Source organism: Phocoena sinus, chromosome 1 (assembly GCF_008692025.1).
Source record: "Phocoena sinus isolate mPhoSin1 chromosome 1, mPhoSin1.pri, whole genome shotgun sequence".
Taxonomy (NCBI): Eukaryota; Metazoa; Chordata; class Mammalia; order Artiodactyla; family Phocoenidae; genus Phocoena; species Phocoena sinus.
In genome coordinates this window covers 85,963,430-85,970,513 of record NC_045763.1, presented here as the reverse complement: position 1 = coordinate 85,970,513, position 7,084 = coordinate 85,963,430, and the positions used below count along the sequence as shown (strand labels likewise).

The 7,084-nt window shown below is 35.9% G+C and overlaps 1 pseudogene; it reads right to left on the bottom strand.

Moving 5' to 3' along the window:
* Window positions 1-4,354: 4,354 nt before the first annotated feature.
* On the bottom strand, window positions 4,355-5,185 carry LOC116764454 (annotated as a pseudogene).
* Between the last annotated feature and the right edge of the window lie 1,899 nt (window positions 5,186-7,084).

Below are 7,084 nucleotides of genomic sequence, written 5' to 3'. Positions count from 1 at the left end.
AGTTCCCTTGAATTTTGTACACAAGATTTAATGGCTTTATTTATATGATTCAAATACCATCAAATTTACCCCTTTTAACATGTAAAATTTGATATCCTTAGTATATTAACAGGGTTGTATCAATCACCAAAATGTAATTCTTAGAACAAACTCTGTTGCTAAAAGAAACCCCATACTCACTAGCAGTCACTCCATATTTGCTCCTATGATTTCCTTACTCCCTTACCCCCAGTCTTAGGTAAACATTTATCTACTTTCTGTCTCTATAGATTTGGCTAATCCAAATATTCCACGCAGGTGAAACTATGTATTGTAACATGTGGTCTTTTGTAATTGGCGTCTTTCACTTAGCAATGTTTTAAAGGTTCATCCATGTTGTAGCATGTACCAATACTTCATTCCTTTTTATGGCCAAAGAATCTTGAATTTTATGGATGTGCCACATTTCATTTATCCATTCATTGGTTAATAGACATTTGGATTTTTTCTATCTTGTGGCCATTAAGAATAATGCTGCTATAAGCATTCATGTACAAGTTTTTGTGTGAGTATATGTTTTTATTCCCCTTAGGTTTACTCCTGGAAGTGGAATTACTGGGTCATATTGATAACTCTATATTTAACATTTTGAGAAACTGCAAAACTGTTTTCCAAAGTGGCTAGACATTACTACCATCAATATATGAAGCCTCTAATTTCTTTACACCTTCCTCAACACATGTTATTATCTGTCTTTTTGAGTATAGCCATCCTAGTGGGTATTTCTCACTGTAGTTTTGATTTGCATTTCCCTAATGACTAATAATGTCAAGCATCTTTTGATGTGCTTATTGGTCATTCGCGTGTCTTCTTTGGAGAAATATTCAGATTCCTTGCTCATTTCTTAATTGGGTTGTTCATTTTATTTTTGAATCATAAGAGTTCTGCATATTTTCTGGATACAAATCTCTTTTATATATGATATGCAAATATTTTCTCTCATTTTGTGTGCTGTCTTTTCACTTTCTTGATGGTATCACTGACAGAATAAAGTTTTAAATTTCAATGTACATAATTTATTTATTTTTTCTTTTGTTGCTTGTGCTTTTGGTTTCATATCTAAGGAACAATTGCCTCACCCAAGGTCACAAAGACATACTCCTATGTTTTCTTCTAAGAGTTTTAGAGTTTTAGCTCTTACATTTAGGTCTATAATCTATTTTGAGTTATTTTTTTTCTATTTTATGAACTGAAGGACCAACTTTGTTCTTCTGTGTGTAGGTATCCAGTACTGCCAGGACAATTTGTTGAAAAGACTGTTCTTTCCCCACTTAGTTTCCTTGGCACACTTGTCAAAGATCAATTGACTATAAATATAAGGATTTATTTCTGGATTCTCATATTGTGACATTAGTCTATTGATCTATTCTTTTGTTAGTACCACACTGCCTTGTCTTGATTACTATAGCTTCCTAGTAAATTTTGAAATCAGAAAATGTGAGTCTTCCAACTTCATTTTTCTTTTTTAAGATTGTGTGGTCTATTCTGGGACCTTTGACTTTCGTTTAAATTTTAGGATCAGTTCAGCAATTTCTGTATACAAGCTAGATGGGATTTTAATAAGGATTACATTGAATCTGTAGATCAACTTGGGGATTATTGAGAGCTTGATATTAAATCTTTTGATTGATGGACATAAAGTATCTTTCCACTTATTTAGATCTTTTAAAATTTCTTTCAACAATGCTTTGTAGTTTCAGTGTGCAAATCTTGTACTTTTAAAGAATATATACCTAATAATTTATTTTTTGATGCTATTGTAAAGAGAATTGCTTTCCTGATTTCATTTGAAAGTTGTTCCTTGTTAGTGTATAGAAATGCAATTGATTTTTGTATATTGATTTAATATTCTGTAACCTTCTTAAACTTGCTTATTAGTTCTAGTAAGTGTGTGCATGTATGTATGTGTGTGTGTGTGTATGCGTGAGTTCCTTAAGGTTTTCTATATACAAGATGATGTCATCTACAAATAGAGATAGCTTTACTTCTTCCTTTCCAATCTGTATGCTTTTTACTTCTTTTTCTTGCCTAATTTCCTTGGCTAGAATCTTCAATACAGTGTTAAGTAGGAGAGGCATGAACAAATATCCTTATCTTGTTCTCGATCTTAAGAGGGAAGTGTTCAGTCTTTCATCATTAAATATGATGGTATCTGTGGATAACATCATTAATGTTTTGTCAAGTTGGGGAAGATCTCTTGTAGTTTGTTGAACATTTTTATCATGAAAGGATGTTATATTTTCTTTAATAGTTTTTTTGTTATCTATTAAGATGGCTGTAGGATTTTTCTCCTTTATGATATTAATGTGATGTATTACATTAATTAATTTTGATGTTAAACTAATTTTGCATTCCTAGGATAAATTCTACTTGGTCACTGTCACCTTTTTTGTTTATTGCTGTATTTAGTTTGCTAGCATTTTGTTGAGAATTTTTGCATCTATATTCATAGGGGATATTCATCTTTGGTTTGCTTCACTTTTTAACAAAAAGAAACCAAAATGTTTAATTTTACTGAATAAAGAAAGTTTACTCAGAGTTTATGCAGATCATAAGAATATTTAGATTATAACAGCTGAAAGATCCACAGCTGATTGGAAGGAAGGAATAAAGAAAGTAACTTATATTTTCAATGCCGAAACAAAAATCTAATTGCTATAGATGTCTTGTAAAGTCCCCCAAATAAGGTCTAGCCAAATTTATTTTCTAGTGGATTTTTTTTCAGAGATAAAAAGTAAGATTCAATATGTATATTATTGATTACAACTAATATCACAGCTTGAAAAAGTCATGAGACAGAAGCATAAATATAAAATAAAAAGACAAGATTTTCAAATTGTATTAAAGGTATATTAACCATAGTAACTGGAAAAGATATATTAAACTTAGCAGTGTACCACACAAGTTCAAAACAAAACTCATAGGGCAGACCAAAACTGATGCTAATTAAGGAAAACGGTCTGTTTTTTAGAAAGGGTGTCCAGACAGACACCACTACAAAGAAATGCCAACAGTAACTATTGGTCCCTTCTGTTACTTAGTGAAGTGTCAAAGATAGAGTGACTGGGTTAACAGCTTAAGGTTTCTCCAAGCGTCTGCAGTATTATCAGCACGGTCCAGGCCTTGGGAGTCTTGACACTTCAGGATGTTTCTGGCCTTGTTGGGCAAGTCTGCACATTTGTGTTCCTGAAATAAATTCAAAGTCTTCATGGTGTTCAGAGTCATGGTAGTCTACACGCTTCTTTTCCTTGTTGTAAACTGTAACTTGAAGGGAAACTATTTCCAAGGTGATTAAGCCAAGGGCCATTGTTATCTCTTTGCTGTTATGAGTTGACTCATAAAGACCCTTCCCTGTTTTCTGGATGAGGCATGCCAGCAGAGTCTCACCCAGCAGTATAAAAGTTGATTCCTGCGACCATCAGTGTTCTGCAATGCTACTGGACCTCAGTTGGTCCATGATGGGATGTGGAAAGATGGCCACCACTGTTGTTTCAGGATTCCTCTAGCACTACAGCCTGTTGCTTCCTGTGCCACTTCAAAGGAACATTATTATTTTTTCTCCAGCCACCAAGAGGGTGAAGGAGAAAGACAGGGCACCTATAAGCCTCTTTCTAGAAGTTGCTTTTGAGTATCGTGTATTAATGGAGCATGTCCATTGTGGACTGAGTTTCATAATTAAATTCAAAGGCAGCATCAGCCTTCATATTTTTAAACATCTGCTTTAGCTCAGTAGGAGTGAAACAATACTGATCAAGATCACCATTCTAATAAATTTGGTCAAAGACTTGAAGATCTCCTTCAGTCAGCCAATCTCCTTGTTCCAAAACAAATCTTGATGTAGGGGCGGTCCTGAATGTTGTTCCTCACTGTCTAGTACAGTGTTCCTCCTTCCTGTGTTAAAAAAAAAGCTCTGGATTGTGAAGAAGAAGAGCTGCACAGTGACCTTCCTACATCAGAGCAAAAGCTGTCCAGATGTCCAGCATTTATCTTCTTGAGTAGCTGTCAGAAATATAGGCACTGACAAATTAATGATGTCCCCAGCCAGAAGATAATCAAAATGAAGGCAGAGCAAGTACTCCCCATTTCTCATAAAGCCGTTCAGTGAGATGCACCAATCCTTTGCCAAAACCTGCACACACTGCACAACCACTTTATTAATTTTTAATGCTGATAATGTTTCTCCATCTGTTTTTGCCAAATGAAGTTTATTTTCTGGCACACACAAGATGCCACAGGTACAATATCCCATTCCCAAAGAAGTTCCATAATTCTTACTGCACACAGCCATTTATGTCACAGGAGTCTGTTTTCAGCATCAATTCAGGGGCTTTTGGTTTTTTATGTTCAGAACCAAGCCCAGTGAAACATTTAATTTCTCTAGCCCATGCTTTTTATTAGAGTCCTCTGATAACCTCTGTTCACAAACATGCAGAGGTGCATTTAACAAATACTTCAAAAAAAGGCAAACTTGTGGGCTTCGCTGGTGGCTCAGTGGTTGAGAGTCCGCCTGCCGATGCAGGGGACACGGGTTCGTGTCCCGGTCCCGGAGGATCCCGCATGGTGCGGAGCGGCTGGGCCCATGGGCCATGGACGCTGGGCCTGCGCGTCCGGAGCCTGTGCTCCACAGCGCGGGGCGGGGGAAAGGGCTGTCCGCGACAGTGAGAGTCCCGCGTGCCGGAAAAAGAAAAAAAAAGGCAAACTTGTACCCTCCCGAATTTGCCTTGTATTATTGTGATCTTGAGCATAAGGTGATATAAAACTTGTAATGCACACTAAGCCAGCACCTGTAAAACAGCTTAGCAACTCCTGCAACTCAACGAACATTCTCATCTCTCTTCAATACTAAAGCCAAGGTTTTTACTGAGACCTTGATGAACGTTGTCACCAATCAAAGTACAGCACGGATAGCCTAGCAAACCAAGTATTCCTCCAAAGTCATGCTCACCGTGGTTTTTCCTGCTCCAGATAAGCCTGTTAGCCAAACTGTGCAACCAAAAAAAAGCCGCCTCTGGTCTCTACCACCTGACCTCTTGTTCCTGCTGACATGGTGAGCCTGATAGGTGGCATTAGGTGCTCTCTGCCTTCCCTCGTTCTGCATGTTATTGCTCAGTATGTCTTTCTTGTACGGGTTCCCAAGGACCTTCATGGCTGCAAAGAGTGCACAGGGTGCCGGGGGTTTTCAACCCCCAAAGGTTAGAAGGAGGAGGGGAGGCCTGTGGGGGTGGAGCAGAGGAGGAAGGTATGCTCTGACCTAGGCACTTTATGCTCTAGATTCTGGTTGTGTGGCTTGTTGGCTGTACCTCTGATATGGGTCAGGGGAGAAGTATATGGGATTTTTTTTTTTCTTGTGATATCTTTGTCTGGTTTTGGTATCAGGGTAATACTGGCCTCATAGAATGGGTTTGAAAATGTTCCCTCTTCCTTTATGTTTTGGAAAAGTTTGTGAAGGATTGGTATTAATTCCCATTTAAATGTTTGATAGAATTCATCAGTCAAGCTATCTGGTTCTGAGCTTTGCTTTGTGGGAAGTTTTAAAATTACTAATTCATTCTATTTGTTAGAGGTCTACTCAAATTTTCTATTTCTTCTTCAGTCAGATTTGGTAATTTGTGTTTCTAGGAATTTGTCCATTTCCTCTAAATTATCTAATTTATTGACATATAATTGTTTACGGTATTTCCATGTGATACTTTTTATTTCTGTAAGTTTGGTAGTGATGCCACCTTTTACTCACTATCCTGTAAAGGTAATCATTATCATGCCTTATAGGGTAAACACTTCCTTAAGCCTATATTCCTAAACACTATAGTTTTAATTGTTCTCTGAATTCCACACAAATGAAATCATGTATTCTTGTCTGGCTTCTCTTGCTTTATTTTATGTTTGTAAATTTATCCCTGTACCTTTAGTTTGTTCATTTCGTTACAGTATACTATTCCATTGAATGAATACAGGCATACCTCATTTTATTGTGCTTCACAGATACTGCAGTTTTTAGAAATAAATGGTTTGTGGTCCTATGTCCAGCAAGTCTGCAGGTGTCATTTTTCCAAAAGCATTTGCTCACTTCATGTCTCTATGTCACATTTTGGTATTTCTCACAATATTTCAAATCCTCCACCAGCAAAAAGATTATGACATGCTGAAGGCTCAGATGATGGTTTCCATGTTTTAGCAAAAAAGTATTTCTAAATTAAGATTTTTACATTGTATTTTTCAGACCTAATGCTATTGCACACTTAATAGACTATAGTATAGTGTAAACATAACTTTTATACGTACTAGAAAACCAAAACATTCGTTTGACTTGCTTTACTGTGATATTCACTCTTTTGCAGTGGTCTGGAATCAAGCCCACAGTACCTCCCAGGTATGCTTGTATACAACAATTTATTTATTCAGTGACATTTGGTTATTTTCTTGTTTTTAGAATATTACAAAAATTGCTGCTGTTAATGTTCTTGAACATGTGTTTTGTTTCTTACAAACATGCAATTATGTTGGATTATACATAGGAGTGATCTGCTGAGACACAGGATTTATGTCTGCTCAATTTTAGTTGATAATGCCAAAGAATTTTCAGTGTAGTTATATCAGCTGATACTCCCATCAGGAGTATATAAATATTTCCATTGCCTTATGTCCTTGCCAAAACTTAGTATTGTCATTAAAAAATATCTTTAGTCATACTAGCTTGGTTACAATGGTATCACACTATGGTTTTCATATGCATTTTTCACAACAAAGTTGAGCGCCTTTTTATATTGTATTGTCATTTAGATAACCTCCTTTGAAAGTGCCTGTTGAGGCCCCTGCTTATTTTTCTATTGTGCTGTCTTTTTATTAGATCTGTAAGAGTTTTAATATATTCAGATAAGTGTCCTTTATTGGCTATATATGTTGAAAATGTTTTCTCAATCTGTATAGTTTAATTTATAATGTATTTTAATGAATACAATTCTTAATTTTAATGCAGTTAATATTTGATATTTCCTTTTTGGTTAGTGTTTCTTGGTTACTTGGTTAAAAATATATCTTCTTACTT